At 44.7% G+C, this 14,548-nt stretch overlaps 1 long non-coding RNA gene and 1 pseudogene across 1 annotated transcript; both read left to right on the top strand.

The window, feature by feature from the left end:
* The first annotated feature begins 2,363 nt into the window (after positions 1-2,363).
* LOC117087138 lies at positions 2,364-13,630 on the top strand. The gene is made up of 3 exons (XR_004438695.1): positions 2,364-2,487; positions 7,027-7,205; positions 13,395-13,630. It is a non-coding gene; the product is annotated as an uncharacterized LOC117087138 (long non-coding RNA).
* Positions 10,721-11,285, top strand: LOC117087133 (annotated as a pseudogene).
* Positions 13,631-14,548: the final 918 nt, after the last annotated feature.

Here is a 14,548-nt window from a genome sequence, read left to right as displayed (position 1 = left end):
ACAATTCTGCTGCCACAGACTCAAATTCATATTCTGTTACACAAACACCTGTGATGAGCACTAAAGGATAAGCTATATTTGTAGCAATGTTATGCTACCCGTTATCTTTTACACTTTAAGATTGTGTAGAAGTATTTTCTTTCCTACGTTTTTAATATTTAAAACCCAGTAACATTAACCGTGCTATTTATTATTTTTTTTGAGACGGAGTTTCGCTCTTGTTGCCCAGGCTGCAGTGAAATGGCACGATCTCGGCTCACTGCAACCTCTGCCTCCTGGGTTCAAGCGATTCTCCTGCCTCAGCCTCCTAGCAGCTGGGATTACGGGCGCACGTCACCATTTCCAGCTAATTTTTTGTATTTTTTTAGTAGAGACGGGGTTTCACTACGTTGCCCAGGCGGGTCTCCAACTCCTGACCTCAGGCGATCCACCCACCTCAGCCTCCCAAGGTGCTGGAATTGGAGGCGTGAGCCACCACCCCTGGTCTATTTAATTATTTTAAAATCTTTTTTTTTGGCGGGGGGGGCGGGAGGACGGAGTCTGTCTCTGTCGCCCAGGCTACAGTGCAGTGGCATGGTCTCGGCTCACTGCAACCTCCGCCTCCGGGGTTCAAGTGATCCTCCTGCCTCAGCCTTCTGGGTACCAGGGATTACAGGCGTGATGTAATCCGTCCGGCCCAGTTATTTTAAATTTCTTAGCTTAATAAAAATGTTTCGGCCGGGCGTGGCGGTAGGCGTCTGTATTCTCAGCTAATCGGGAGGCGGAGGTTGCAGTGAGCCGAGAGTGCCATTGCACTCCAGCCTGGGACGACAATAGCGACACTCCGTCTCAAAAAAAAAAAAAAAAAGTTTGTCTTCAGAGTTTTCTAATTAGACTAGAATAATATGACAACTCTGCAAATGAAAGTAGAAAACAAACAAAAGGCTCTCTAGCAATAACACTAACCTTGCTGCTTAGCCAAAACTAAGTTGTAAAGCAGTCAAAGGCTGCTTTGTACTGTTTTCCAAGGCGTTTTTCGAAAGACAATAAATTCCGAATACCTAAAATCATTCTAACAAACGGAGAGAACAGGCTTTCAAACCCAACACTAAAGCAAGGTAAACAAGTGTTCATACTTGGCACTTCACCGAAATTAGATCCAATTATGGATATATGCCTCAAAAAAACAGCGACTAGGTCATCCTGAATTCATCGGGTTCCTCTGTATTAGCAGTTCTGTGGAGTTAACGCCCAACTCAGCCTTCAGCTGAATTCCAAAACCGTACTTTCCTAAACTTAATCACCACAGAAAAAACATAGCCCTGCTCCACTGGCAGAAGGCAGTGAGACTGCAAGCTTCCAGGCTGTCGTTCCTGTTAAATTCCCAATTCACGGGATTAACAGAAACTGTCTACACAAGTGCTAGTTATTACCTTCCAAACCCCCGAGAGAAAAAAAAGATGGGACTAGGGTAAGAGCCATTACAGGTGAGAAGTCTCCCTTCTCCGTCCAGGGCACCCCAAGAGGGACCACAGTCCTAGAACAGGACCTATGCTGCTAAGTATCCAGACTTGCCCCAGGCGACCAGTTCCCGGGACAGTAGAAAGGGGACCGTGTCGCCCCGCCCACCCTGAGCCGCTCGGCACCCAGCTCCGCCTCTCTCCAGGAACCGCTGCATGGGACAGAGGCCACCCACCAGCCTGCCTTGCCCTGGCCGGACAACTAAAGAGAATCTCGGCGCTCACCGTCGCAACTCTCTCCGCAGCCATCTTGGCTCAGCCCACCACTGCGCGACCGGAAGTCAGCGGTTTCCCAGACAACGAGGCAAGCGGAAGTTGTAGGACTGTGGGGGACCCTGAGGAGCCGGGGAAGGAAGTAAACAGCCGAGTGACCTAAGGAATCGGGGGAGAGTTAGGGTCTGCTCCACAGAAGGCTTACCTCTGAAAGAGTAGGGGAGGGAATGCGCAGCCGCTTGCTGCGTTTATCCCGAGAAGCCCCTAACCCCTCTCGTCGTGGTCTGTACACGGTCTGTACCTCCGGCCGCGCTGGCTGGATAGGCCAGCCACCTGGGATGTCAGCCTGTTTCTCCCGCCACCTTGCCCTGCCCTGACTCTAATCTGCATTTAATTCAGTCCTCCTTCCGGGACCCTCGGGCGGAGAATCTCATTCCTGCCTTCTGTACAAAACTCCCCGTTTCTTGGCTGTCACTATCGAATTGAGGTACTCACCTTATCAGCTTCCCACTCTTGTTTACTCCAGAATTTGCAAACACGCTCCCGATGGGCTCCATTTGAGCAGCAGTCTTTTTATTGGAAATATTTAAAAGTTAGGAGATTTCGCAAGAAATCGGCCATGGGATACAGAGACGACAGTCGGCCTGCGTTTCTGCAAGGCAGTGAAATCGATCTGAATGGCGGCTGCGACTGTAGATAAACATTTCTTCGCCTTTTTACCAGTTTTCCCTTCCTAACATGCTTCAGGCATTTTCCATTACCTGTCTGGCCCCAGGTGCGGTGAATTAAATGTTGAATGTTTCTAAACCAGGAAAACGTGTGGGCTTTGAAATCAAACATGAGTTCTGAGTTTGATTACTGCATGACCTAAGCCCGTCGTTTCTTTGAGCCTCATTTATTAAAGTGCCGGGAGCTGTGTGATGAACAAAACAGAGGATCGCTGCACCTGAGCACTGACGTTAGTCGCAATTCATACTTTTAAGTCTCGCCCTTGTAATTTAGACATAAAATCTGCCTCTCCCAATTCGTGAATTGGGAAAGCATTTAAAACAAGTTTCTCCAGGCCTCTAAGAGAAGGAGAACCCCACTGACTAATAATTACGGTTACATAGAAGAAACAAGTACGGTAATCTATCCAAATACAAGGGGAAAAGAGCAATAAAATGACAGCTCTTCTAAGTATTTCAGTAACACTCTCTTAATCTTTATAACAATCCCATGAGACTGTTAGTCTCCCACTTTTTTCAGATAAATACTCTGCCTTTCATTTATTTAAAAAGATTTTTTTCCAGTTTGGCCAGCATGGTGAAACCCCGTCTGTACTAAAAATACAAAAAATTAGTCCGGCATGGTGGTGGGCGCCTGGCATGGTGGTGGGCGCCTGTAATCGCAGGTACTCGGTAGGAGGCTGAGTCAGGAGAATCACTTGAACCCAGGAGGCGGAGGTAGCAGTGAGCCGAGATCGCACTACTGCTCTCCAGCCTGGCGATAGAAGGAGACTCCGTCTAAAAAAAAAAAAAAAAAAAAAAAAAAAAAGTTGCTAGGCTCAGTGGCTCACGCCTGTAATCCCAGGACTTTGTGAGGCTGAGGTGGGCAGATCACCTGAGGTCAGGAGTTCGAGACTAGCCTGGCCAACACGGTGTAACCCCGTCTGTACTAAAAATACAAAAAATTAGCCGGGCGTGATGGTTGGCTCCTGTAATCCCAGCTACTCGGGAGGCTGAGGCAGGAGACAGGAGGGCCGGGGAGTAGTTTGGTCATTGGCAAATAGTGAATAGATTGCAGCATTCTCCTTATAAAGGATTTACCTCTCAATTCCAAACCTTTCCTCAAGGGATTAACTGAAAAGCCAGTAAAGGGTGAAACTTAAGTGGGGAATGGATTACAAAGGCTAACTGGTATATGTAGATGGCTATATGAACATGTAACTTGCAAATACAGAAGAATACATAAAGTGTTGTCTAGACGTCTGGATGAAGTTTTCATTTTGTTTTATTTTATCTCATTTTGAGACAGAGTCTCGCTCTATCACCCAGGCTGGAGTGCAGTGGTGCGATCTCGGCTCACTGCAACCTCCGGGTTCAAGCGATTCTCGTACCTTGGCCTCCGGAGTAGCTGGGATTACAAGCGCCAGCCACCACTTCTGGCTAATTGTTGTATCTTTAGTAGAGACAGGATTTCACCATGTTGGCCAGGCTGGTCTCAAACTCCTGACCTCAAGTGATCTGCCTGCCTTGGCCTCCCAAAATGCCAGGATTATAGATGTGAGCCACCATGCCCAGTGTGGATGAAGTTTTAATAAGATATAATAATGTCCTTTATATCAGAGGTGTGGAAGAAGGGGAAGAGGATGGGGAAATGAGAGAAGAGCATCTTTTCTGGGGGATTTTTAAAATATATATTTCTACACAACAAAGATTTGTTTTTCAAATAAATAAATTACTTTATAGCAGCCTTATATACTGTCAGTTCAATAAGTTGTTAACACCTTTTGGAAGGCATCTGGCATTATAAATCCTTAAAAATGTGCACACCCTTTGATCAGTTCTATTTCTGAAATTATATGCTAAGGAAGCAATCAAGAAAACAAAGATTTATAAAAAGAGTATTTACTACACATTTATTTTGGATAATTAAAAATAATACTTTAAAACTGGAAAAAAAGCTGGGCTCAGTGACTCGCATCTATAATCCCAATGCCCAGTGACTTACGTCTATAATCAAGGTGGCGCCACTACACTCCTGCCTGGGCAACAGAGTGAAACTCTGTCTCAATAATAATAATAATAATTTTAAAGGAGGCCAAGCACGGTGGCTCATGCCTGTAATCCCAGCACTTTAGGAGGCCGAGGCAGACGGATGGATCCCTTGAGGTCCAGAGTTCAAGACCAGCCTGGCCAACATGGCAAAACCTCATCTCTACTAAAAATACACAAATTGGCCAGGCGTGGTGGCAGGTGCCTGTAATCCCAGCTACTCAGGAGACTGAGGCAGGAGAATCACTTGAACCCGGGAGGTGGAGGTTGCAGTGAGACGAGATTGTGCCACTGCACTCCAGCCTGGGCAACAGAGCAGGACTCTGTCTCAAAAAGAAAAAAAAAAAAACATTTTGGTTCAATGTAACACAGGAAAACAAGATATTCTATTCACTGGGGAGAATGGTTTGCTTGGAGAAAAAAGTTCACGTTTATTTAGCTTATATTCTCCCTCTGGATAATAAGGAGTCACTGAGAGTTTTTAGGAAAGGAACAAATATCATAAAACCTAAGTTTTAATTATGTTTAGCTGTGCGGTCATCTTGTGGGATCTAATACTCACTGAAGAAAGCAAGCTGTGGCCACCTCCATGGATCCTACCATGCCTACACGAGAGTTCTGACTCTAAGCCTCCAAAGGAGGAAGACCAATACTGGATCTTCTGGAAAAGGAGCCTCTTATTTATTCTCCTGAGCTATAGAATTTATAAGCAACCATATACTGGAAATTATACCTGAAGGCCAGTCACAGGGAAGAAGAGCTAAGAAGTCTACACTTCTGCTTGGAGAGTACAGGGCCACTGAGACTACTGGTCCGCACTCCCTGGCAACTTCTCCTTTTCAGAATAATGCTGTCTGTGTGGTTTAGGTGTATCTCCCCCTGAGCATCAACAGCAGAAGCTAAGTACTATCAAAGTCACATAAACAAGGCAGTAACCAGTGAACCAGACAGGCACCCCCACCTCAGACAGTCCCTTAGCTATTCCCATCCTGTCAGTCCACAGTGTGACTCAAGTTGTACATCGCTGTCTCTCACTATCTCAGGTCTCAGTCCTCAATATAGCACTTTTTTTTTTTTTTGAGACAGAGTTTCACTCTGTCATCCAGGCTGGAGTGCACAATCTCACTGTAGCCTCCACCACCTGAGTTCAAGTGATTCTCGTGCCTCAGGCTCACCCTCCTGAGTAGCTGGAATTACAGGCACTCGCCACCACACCCAGCTAAGTTTTCATACTTTTAGTAGAGATGGGTTTTCACCATGTTTGCCTGGCTGGTCTTGAACTCCTGAGCTCAGGTGATCTGCCCGCCTCAGCCTACCCTTCCTGCTGGAATTACAGGCATGAGCCACTGCGCCTGGCTGCCCTCTTTCTTTCCTCCTTTCTCTTTTCTTTTTCTTTCTTTTCTTTTTCTTTTTTTCTCTTCCTTTCTTTCTTTTCTTTCTGCTCTTGAGACAGAGTCTCTTGCTCTGTCACCCAGGCTGAAATGCAGTGGCACAATCATGGCTCATTGCAGCCTCGAATTCCTAGGCTCAAGAGATCCTCCTACCTCAGCCTCCTGAGTAGCTGGGACTACAGGCATGCACCACCATGCTCAGCTAATTTTTTATTTTTTGTAGAGATGGAGTTTTGCTCTTGTTGCCCAGGCTGGAGTGCAATGGCATAATCTCAGCTCACTGCAACCTCTGCCTCCTTGGTTCAAATGACTCTCCTGCCTCAGCCTCCCAAAGTGATGGGATTACAGGCATGAGCCACTGCGCCTGTCTGCCTCTTTCTTTCCTCCTTTCTCTTTTCTTTTTCTTTCTTTTCTTTCTGCTCTTGAGACAGAGTCTCTTGCTCTGTCACCCAGGCTGAAATGCAGTGGCACAATCATGGCTCACTGCAGCCTCGAATTCCTAGGCTCAAGAGATCCTCCTACCTCAGCCTCCTGAGTAGCTGGGACTACAGGCATGTACCACCATGCTCAGCTAATTTTTTATTTTTTGTAGAGATGGAGTTTTGCTCTTGTTGCCCAGGCTGAAGTGCAATGGCGTAATCTCAGCTCACTGCAACCTCTGCCTCCTTGGTTCAAATGACTCTCCTGCCTCAGCCTCCCAAAGTGATGGGATTACAGGCATGAGCCACCATGCCCAGCCCTGCATCTTTATGTCTTGTGTGCATCAGGGCATCTCCTTTATTTTGACCTCATTTGTCATAGTGCACATCAGATTATATTTATTGATTGGTAAATACATGGATGAATTAGTACATGAAAAAATAAATGATTATACATACACAGATATTAGATTGAATGAAAAGTTATGAACGATAAATTTTTTTAAATGTTCAGTTTATTCATGATCTCATTTTTCCTTCGAGCCTTAATAGCAGAATTTTTCTAAGAGGCATATATGTATGCTGATGTGTGATATGTGTAGGATATCTGTTGAGAAGTCAGAATAATTTTCAATCCATAAAGCTTACTGTAGACAAGAACTTAAGCTTGTTATTTTTAAAGGTAAATCAGCTTCTAACTTCTTTAACCATTTCTAACTTTTGTTTTGATTAACCACATTTCCTCTAGCTACTGAGGTCAAACCTGAATTAGGCTGTAGACTCCCCCGGCTGCGTAAGAATGGGAAGAAGAGCAGAAAACCTAAACTTTGGCTGATGGGCTATTTTGCCCAGGCAAAAGCAGGGCATCTATGAGGAATATGAAGACATTCGCCGGGAGAACTCTGTTGGCACTTTCCACTGTTTCATGTAAGTAGGAAAGGTGTGGGCCAGCAGCTGGTTACCCGGATGCTTCTGGCGGGCTCTGGCAACAGCTCCTTCCACCCTTCACTTGCTTAACAGAGACCCTTCCTTGTGTGAGGCAACATCACTCCCACATAAATGATGGTTTCTCGCATGCAGGAAGAGGTACTTTCTGCTTTGGTGCTTCTTACCAACATCCTATGCTCTGAAATTTCTGAAGGTCTTTGGTACCAACAGGATAACCCTATTGGACATGTTTTTTGATATTTTCCCAAAATGCAAGTGTTTTTTAAAAAGGTAGGCTCAAAATAGTCTACTCCCTATTCCTACTCTCAGTGTGAGCGCTGGTCTGTTCATTTGGGCAGTTTCTCCCCATAGCATTTATGGTATAACATTACATCTTGAGGAGGGGTATCTGGTGCATTTAAAATAATCCATAGGTAGTAAGAGAGAGGAGTTGCCTCTTAGGAATTTAACCTCTTGAGATTTTCATTCTACCCAATTCTATCACAAAACCATCTGGCTAGTTTATAACTCTGGCTCATAATTACTTAATAACTATATCTTTCCCTCCCTTCCTTCTTTCCTCTTCCTCCCTCCCTCTTTCTTTCTTCTTTCTCCTCTCTCTCTCTTTTTGTTTGTTCGTTTTTGGTTTTTTTTTTTTGAGATGGAGTCTTGCTCTTGTTGCCCAGGCTGAAGTGCAATGGCGTAATCTCAGCTCACTGCAACCTCTGCCTCCTTGGTTCAAATGACTCTCCTGCCTCAGCCTCCCAAAGTGATGGGATTACAGGCATGAGCCACTGCGCCTGTCTGCCTTCTTTCTTTCCTCCTTTCTCTTTTCTTTTTCTTTTTTTCTCTTCCTTTCTTTCTTTTCTTTCTTTTCTTTCTTTTCTTTCTGCTTTTGAGACAGAGTCTCTTGCTCTGTCACCCAGGCTGAAATGCAGTGGCACAATCATGGCTCATTGCAGCCTCGAATTCCTAGGCTCAAGAGATCCTCCTACCTCAGCCTCCTGAGTAGCTGGGACTACAGGCATGCACCACCATGCTCAGCTAATTTTTTATTTTTTGTAGAGATGGAGTTTTGCCATATTGTCCAGGCTGGTCTCAAACTCCAAGGCTCAAGTGATCCTCCTGCCTTGACCTCCCAAAGTGTTAGGATTACAGGCGCAAACCACTGCACCTGGTTAGATTATTTCTCTTACCATGTTGCTCTAATTTCTCTATGTTTTAATTGATTGCCCCCAGGAACCTCTTTGTCTCCAACTAGTGAGCTCCATCTGTTGAAAATTACGGAAACTAGGGCTAGGCGCAGTGGCTCAGGCCTCTAATCCCAGCACTTTGGGAGCACAAGGTAGGAGGACCACTTGAGTCCAGGAGTTTGAGACCAGATGGGCAACATATCCAGACCCCATCTCTACAAAATTAAAATACAAAAAAAATTAGCCAGGCATGGTGGCACACTCCTGCAGTCCTAGCTATGTGGGAGGCTAAGGCAGGAGGATCACTTGAGCCTGGGATGTCAAGACCACAGTGAGTTTTGATCATGCCACCAAACTCCAGCCTGGGTGATGAGTGAGAACCTGTCTTAAAAAAAAAAAATTAGGGAAGCTGTCCTAGTGGGTCCCAGGTTCATATTTCAACTTTACCAAAAATTCCCTCTGTGAGTGACACAAGTTACTTCCCTTCTCAGCACCTCAGTTTTCCTCTGTGTAATATGTGACTATTGGACTCTGATATTCACCTACCTTTGTAGCTTAAGTGTTTCAGAAATCCAGGATTCTGTGAGTACCTCTTCCGTCTTGTAACTCCTGTCCAGTGTGGTCAGTGTGCTCTGAATAAGATGCAGGGATAGAGTCTTTTAGCAAAGCAAAGAGGGAAAATAATGAGTTGAGGAAAATAATGAGACAGGGAAAGTCAGAGAGAAGAGGCACTTGAGAAGGAAGTCAATCAGAGCAAGAATGCAAATGAAAATAAGAGGAGAAAAAGGGGACACAGACCACATATCAACAAGGGAAAGTATTCTTTTCTCCCATACAGCTCTGTTTCTTCCCTACCAGCTCCAGACCCCTATTTTTAATTTTCATTTACTTTTATATATTCTATTTATTCTTTTATTTTATTTTTAAAATTTTTAGCGACACAATCTTGCCCTGTTGCCCAGGCTGGAGTGCAGTGGCATGATTATGGCTCGCTGCAGCCTCAACTTCTGGATGCTCAATTGATCCTCTTGCCTCAGCCTCTTGAGTAGTTGAGACCACAGGCATGCATTACCGTGCCCAGCTAATTTTTTTCACTTTTTATAGATACAGAATCTCGCTATATTGCCCAGGCTGGTCTCGAACTCCTAGGTTCAAGTGACCCTCTTGCCTCAGTTTTCCAAGGTGTTGGGATTATAGGTGTGAGCTACCACGCCCAGCTACCAGACCCCCTATTTACATCCAATCTCTTTCCCAAACAGAACATTATTCCCTTGCAGTCTTGTTGTTGTTGTTGAGACAGAGTCTCACTCCATCACCTAGGCTGGAGTGCAGTGGTGTGATCTCGGCTCACTGCAACCTCTGCCTCCCGGGTTCAAGCGATTCTTCTGCCTCAGCCTCCTGAGTAACTCCTGAGTAGTGTGCCACCACAACTGGCTAATTTTTAGTAGAGATGGGCTTTCACCATGTTGGCCAGGCTGGTCTCAAACTCCTGGCCTCAAGTGATCTGCTTGCCTTGGCCTCCTAAAGTGCTGGGATTACAGGTGTGAGCCACCACGCCCTTTTTCTTATGAGATAATTGTAGATTCACCTGCAGTTGTAAGAAATAATAGACAGATCACACGTACCCTTTCTACAGTTACGCCATGGTAACATCTTCCAAAACTATTGTGTAATATTACAGCCAGAATGTTAACATTGATACAGTCAACCAATCTGATTTAGACTTCCCCACTTGTACTTCATTTGTGTGTATTTAGTTCTGTGCAGTTTTGTCACACGTGTAGGTTTTGTGTATCTGTCACTATAGTCAAGATACAAAGAGTTCCATCACCACAAGCCTCCCTCTCGTTACCCTTTAATAAACATATACCTCCTTCCCACCGTTTCCCATTCCTAACCCTTGCAGCCACTAATCTATTCTCCATTTCTATAATTTTGTCCTTTCCAAGTTGTTATATCAAATAACATTATATAAAACATGTAGGCTGGGCGCTGTGGCTCACGCCTGTAATCCCAGCACTTTGGCAGGCCGAGGTGGGCGGATCATGAGGTCAGGAGTTCGAGACCAGCCTGGCCAACATGGTGAAACCCTGTCTCTACTAAAATACAAATACAAAAATTAGCCTGGCATGGTGGCACGTTCCTGTAATCCCAGCTACTCAGGAGGCTGAAGCAGGAGAATTGCTTGAACTGGGACCAGGGAGGCAGAGGTTTCAGTAAGCTAAGGTTGCACCACTGCACTCCAGCCTGGGCTGCAGAGCGAGACTCCATCTCAAAAAAAAAAAAAAAAAAAGGATTTTCTCCTGCAGCTGTGGCCCCGGCATGGCGACTCCAGGCTCTGTGACTCTGGAGGCCCCCTTTGAATCATCGAAGCCTCCCGTCATTGAGGTGTTTAGCCCACTGTTTACAGCAATCCAGAGGGTTTCAAGGAAAAGCTCCTTCACAAGACGCGCGAGAACACGGTGGTACCCAAAGGTTGCCTGGGCACGGCGGCTGCCCACACCAAAGGCCTCTACTGCTTCCACCAGGGCAACAGCCAGTGCTCACAGCTCAAGATGCTCGCCCGGATCGCCGCCCAGGGCTTCACCGTCGCAGCCATCTTGCTGGGTCTGGCTGCCACCACTATGAAGTCTCCACCCTGAGCCCAGGGTCTTGAAACCTCTGCAGAAATCATTCCAAAATCCAGGAGCAACCACTGGCCCTACCATGGGACTTACTCCCTCCTCTCCTTTGAGAGGTCCCTGTGTCGTTGGGGGAGGAAGTGACCCTTTGTGTAACCGTAACTGAAAGATATTTTCAAAAATCCCAGATTTTGTTGTTTGAATGTTACATACTTCTATTTGTGCCACATCTCCCCTCCACTCCCCTGCTTAATAAACTCTAAAAAAAAAAAAAGTAAAAAATTACATACATACTGTATGTAATCTTTTAGGATTGCTTTTATTAACTAGGCATATTTGTATGGGAAGGGGGATTTTTTTTTTTCTTTTTTGAGATGGAGTCTCACCCTGTCACCCAGGCTGAAGTGCAATGGCAAAATGTAGGCTCACTGCAACCTCTGCCACCGGATTCAAGCAATTCTCCTGCCTCAGTCTCCCAAGTAGCTGGGATTACAGACATGCACCATCACCCCCGGCTAATTTTTTGTATCTTTAGTAGAGACGGGGTTTCACCACGTTGGCCAGGCTGGTCTCGAACTCCTGACCTCATGATCTGCCCACCTCGGCCTGCCAAAGTGCTGGGATTACAGGCATGAGCCACCACGCCTGGGCAGGAAGGTTTTTAAGATACAGAAAAGTACAGAGCATGATATTGCAAACAAATATGTTCGTACCACAGAATCAACACTGACTGTTGTTAATATTTTTTTATATTTGCTTCACTTTTTTTTTAAAGAGAGACAAGGTCTCACTCTGTCACCCAGGCTGGAGTGCAGGTGCAGTGGCACTGTCATAGCTCACTGCAGCCTCGATCTCCTGGGCTCACATGATTTTCTTGCCTTAGCCTCCCTAGTAGCTGGGACTAGAGGCACAGGCTACCATACCTGGCTAATTGTTTTAAAGTTTTTGTAGAGATGGAGTCTTGCTCTGTGGCCCAGGCTGGTCTTGAATTCCTGGGCTCAAATGATCCTCCCACCTCAGCCTCCCAAAGCACTAGGTTTACAGGCATAAGATACTGTGCCTGGCTGTCTTTATTATTATTATTATATAAAAGAAAGAATGTATTATAAAGTTGGAATCCCTTCTAATCCTCGTCCTTACTTCTGTTAGTCATAAGCAGCTACTAGTATGAATATGGTCTCCTTTCCTTCCTTCCTTCCTCCTTCCTTCCTTCCTTCCTTCCTTCCTTCTTCCTTCCTTCCCTCTTTCTTTCTCTTCCTTCCTTCCTTCCTTCCTTCCTTCTTCCTTCCTTCCTTCCTTCCTTCCTTCCCTCTTTCTCTTCCTTCCTTCCTTCCTTCCTTCCCTCTTTCTTTCTCTTCCTTCCTTCCTTCCCTCCCTCTTTCTTTTCCTTCCTTCCTTCCTTCCTTCTTCCTTCCTTCCTTCCTTCCTTCCTTCCTTCCTTCCTTCCCTCCTTCTTCTTTTCTTTTTTCAACAGAGTTTTGTTCTTGTCACCCAGGCTGGAGTGCAATGGCATGATCTCAGCTCACTACAATCTCCACCTCCCAGGTTCAAGCTATTCTCCTGCCTCAGCCTCCCAAGTAGCTGGGATTACAGTCACCCACCACCATGCCCAGCTAATTTTTGTATTTTTAGTAGAGACAGGGTTTCACCATGTTGACCTGGCTGATCTTGAACTCCTGACCTCAGGTGATCCACCTGCCTCGGCCTCCCAAAGTGCTGGGATTACAGGCATGAGCCACTGTGTCCCATCTGTCTGTGGTATATTATAATCTATACACTTTGATTTCTATTATTGTTATTGGTTTTTTTCTTGGGGGGGATGGAGTTTACTTTTTTTGCCCAGGCTGGAGTGCAGTGGTGTGATCTCGGCTCACCCCAACCTACGCCTCCTGGGTTCAAGCAATTCTCCTGCTTCAGCCTTCCGAGTAGATGGGATTATAGGCATGAGCCACCACGGCTGGCTAATTTTGCATTTTTGGTAGACATAGGGTTTCTCCATGTTGATCAGGCTCGAACTCCCAACCTCAGGTGATCTGCCCACCTCAGCCTACGAAAGTGCTGGGATTACAGGTGTGAGCCACTGCACCTGGCCTGATTTCTATTATTGTGCATAATTTTTACAACAAATCTGTAAAACAAGGTTTCCATTTACAGATCAGGAAACTAATAGCCTTGAAATGATTTTCTCAGTGGTAGGTGGTAGTGGTAGGTTAGCACTGGGGAAGCAAGCTTACAGTTTGATGTTTACCCACTAGTACTACCTCCTTCAAAGCTGATCACAAATCATGATAGTGAAAGAAGCTTTGAAACTACGGATCTATAACTCCCTTTTATAGGACTGGGAGGGACCTTAATTAAGACCCTTCTATTTACAGAGGAGGAAACTGAAGCCCAGAGATACCAAGATTTGGAGCAGGTCACACCTTGGTGCTTGTGGAAGGACTAAGAGAACAAACCCGGCTCTGACTCCCCGCCCTTTCTCCATCCCACCTCCTGCTGCCCCAGCCAGGAGGCTAGATCTCAGAATGCAGTCAGAAAAATCCCTTACTGAGAAATATTAAGACTAGACTGCTAAGAAGAAATATTAACAGTTCCATAGAAAATGACAAAAAGTATGCATATATAGTTTATGAAAAAAGAGAACAAAGTTTTTAAAAAGTTTGACTTAACCATTGCCAGGTAAGAACTGCAAATTAAAGGAAAAACTGTTTGAACTCAGTTGACAATGACTTTTTTTTAGCTAATACTCATTGTTTTGAGGTGTGGGCTTTGCTGAATGACTGAAAGACACTCTTGTAGCTTGTAGAAGTAAAACTATTGCACTCTTTCAAGAAAGCAATTGAGTATTGTGTATTTAAAACCTTAAAAATATTTAAGGCTTCGATCTAACAATCTGAATTCTAGGGAAGTTTTCAAAAATAATCAGGTATGTGGTCAAAGAATATTACATGCAACATTATTTATAATATTGAAAAATTGATCATCTTGTTATGACTCAAGTAGAATATGGTTTAATAAATCAGTGTAAATTTATGTGATGTGATGTTATGCAACTGTTAAAATCATAGCTTGGAATATTATTTGATAACCTGGGAAAAGGCTTGTGATATGTTAGGTGAAAAGGAGATTTCAAAACTAAATAATCTGATTTTAAAATTATTATTAGTAGTGCACTGAGAAACAGGTTGGAAAGGAATCAGTTAGAGGCTATCATTTCTGGATACTCAGTCTTGGAACATACCCTGCTCTTAATAAGGTGTACACTTTTATTTGTTGCTTGAATAAGCAAATGAATAAATGGTGGGATTATGGATAATTTAAATTTTCTTTTCCATAGGTTTTGGAATTTCCCAAATTTTATGAGAATATTTTTATTATCATAAAAATTAACCAGGCAAGGTGCAGTGGCTCACGCCTGTAATCCTAGCACTTTGGGAGGCTGAGGTGGGTGGATTGCCTGAACTCAGGAGTTCAAGACCAGCCTGGCAACAGAGTCAAACCCCGTCTACACTAAAATACAAAGAAAATT

The sequence above is a fragment of the Trachypithecus francoisi genome, unplaced genomic scaffold, assembly GCF_009764315.1.
Source record: "Trachypithecus francoisi isolate TF-2019V2 unplaced genomic scaffold, Tfra_2.0 Contig00613, whole genome shotgun sequence".
NCBI classification, from domain to species: domain Eukaryota; kingdom Metazoa; phylum Chordata; class Mammalia; order Primates; family Cercopithecidae; genus Trachypithecus; species Trachypithecus francoisi.
Note: the sequence above shows the minus strand (reverse complement) of the source record. Positions and strands in the feature narration are given on the sequence as shown.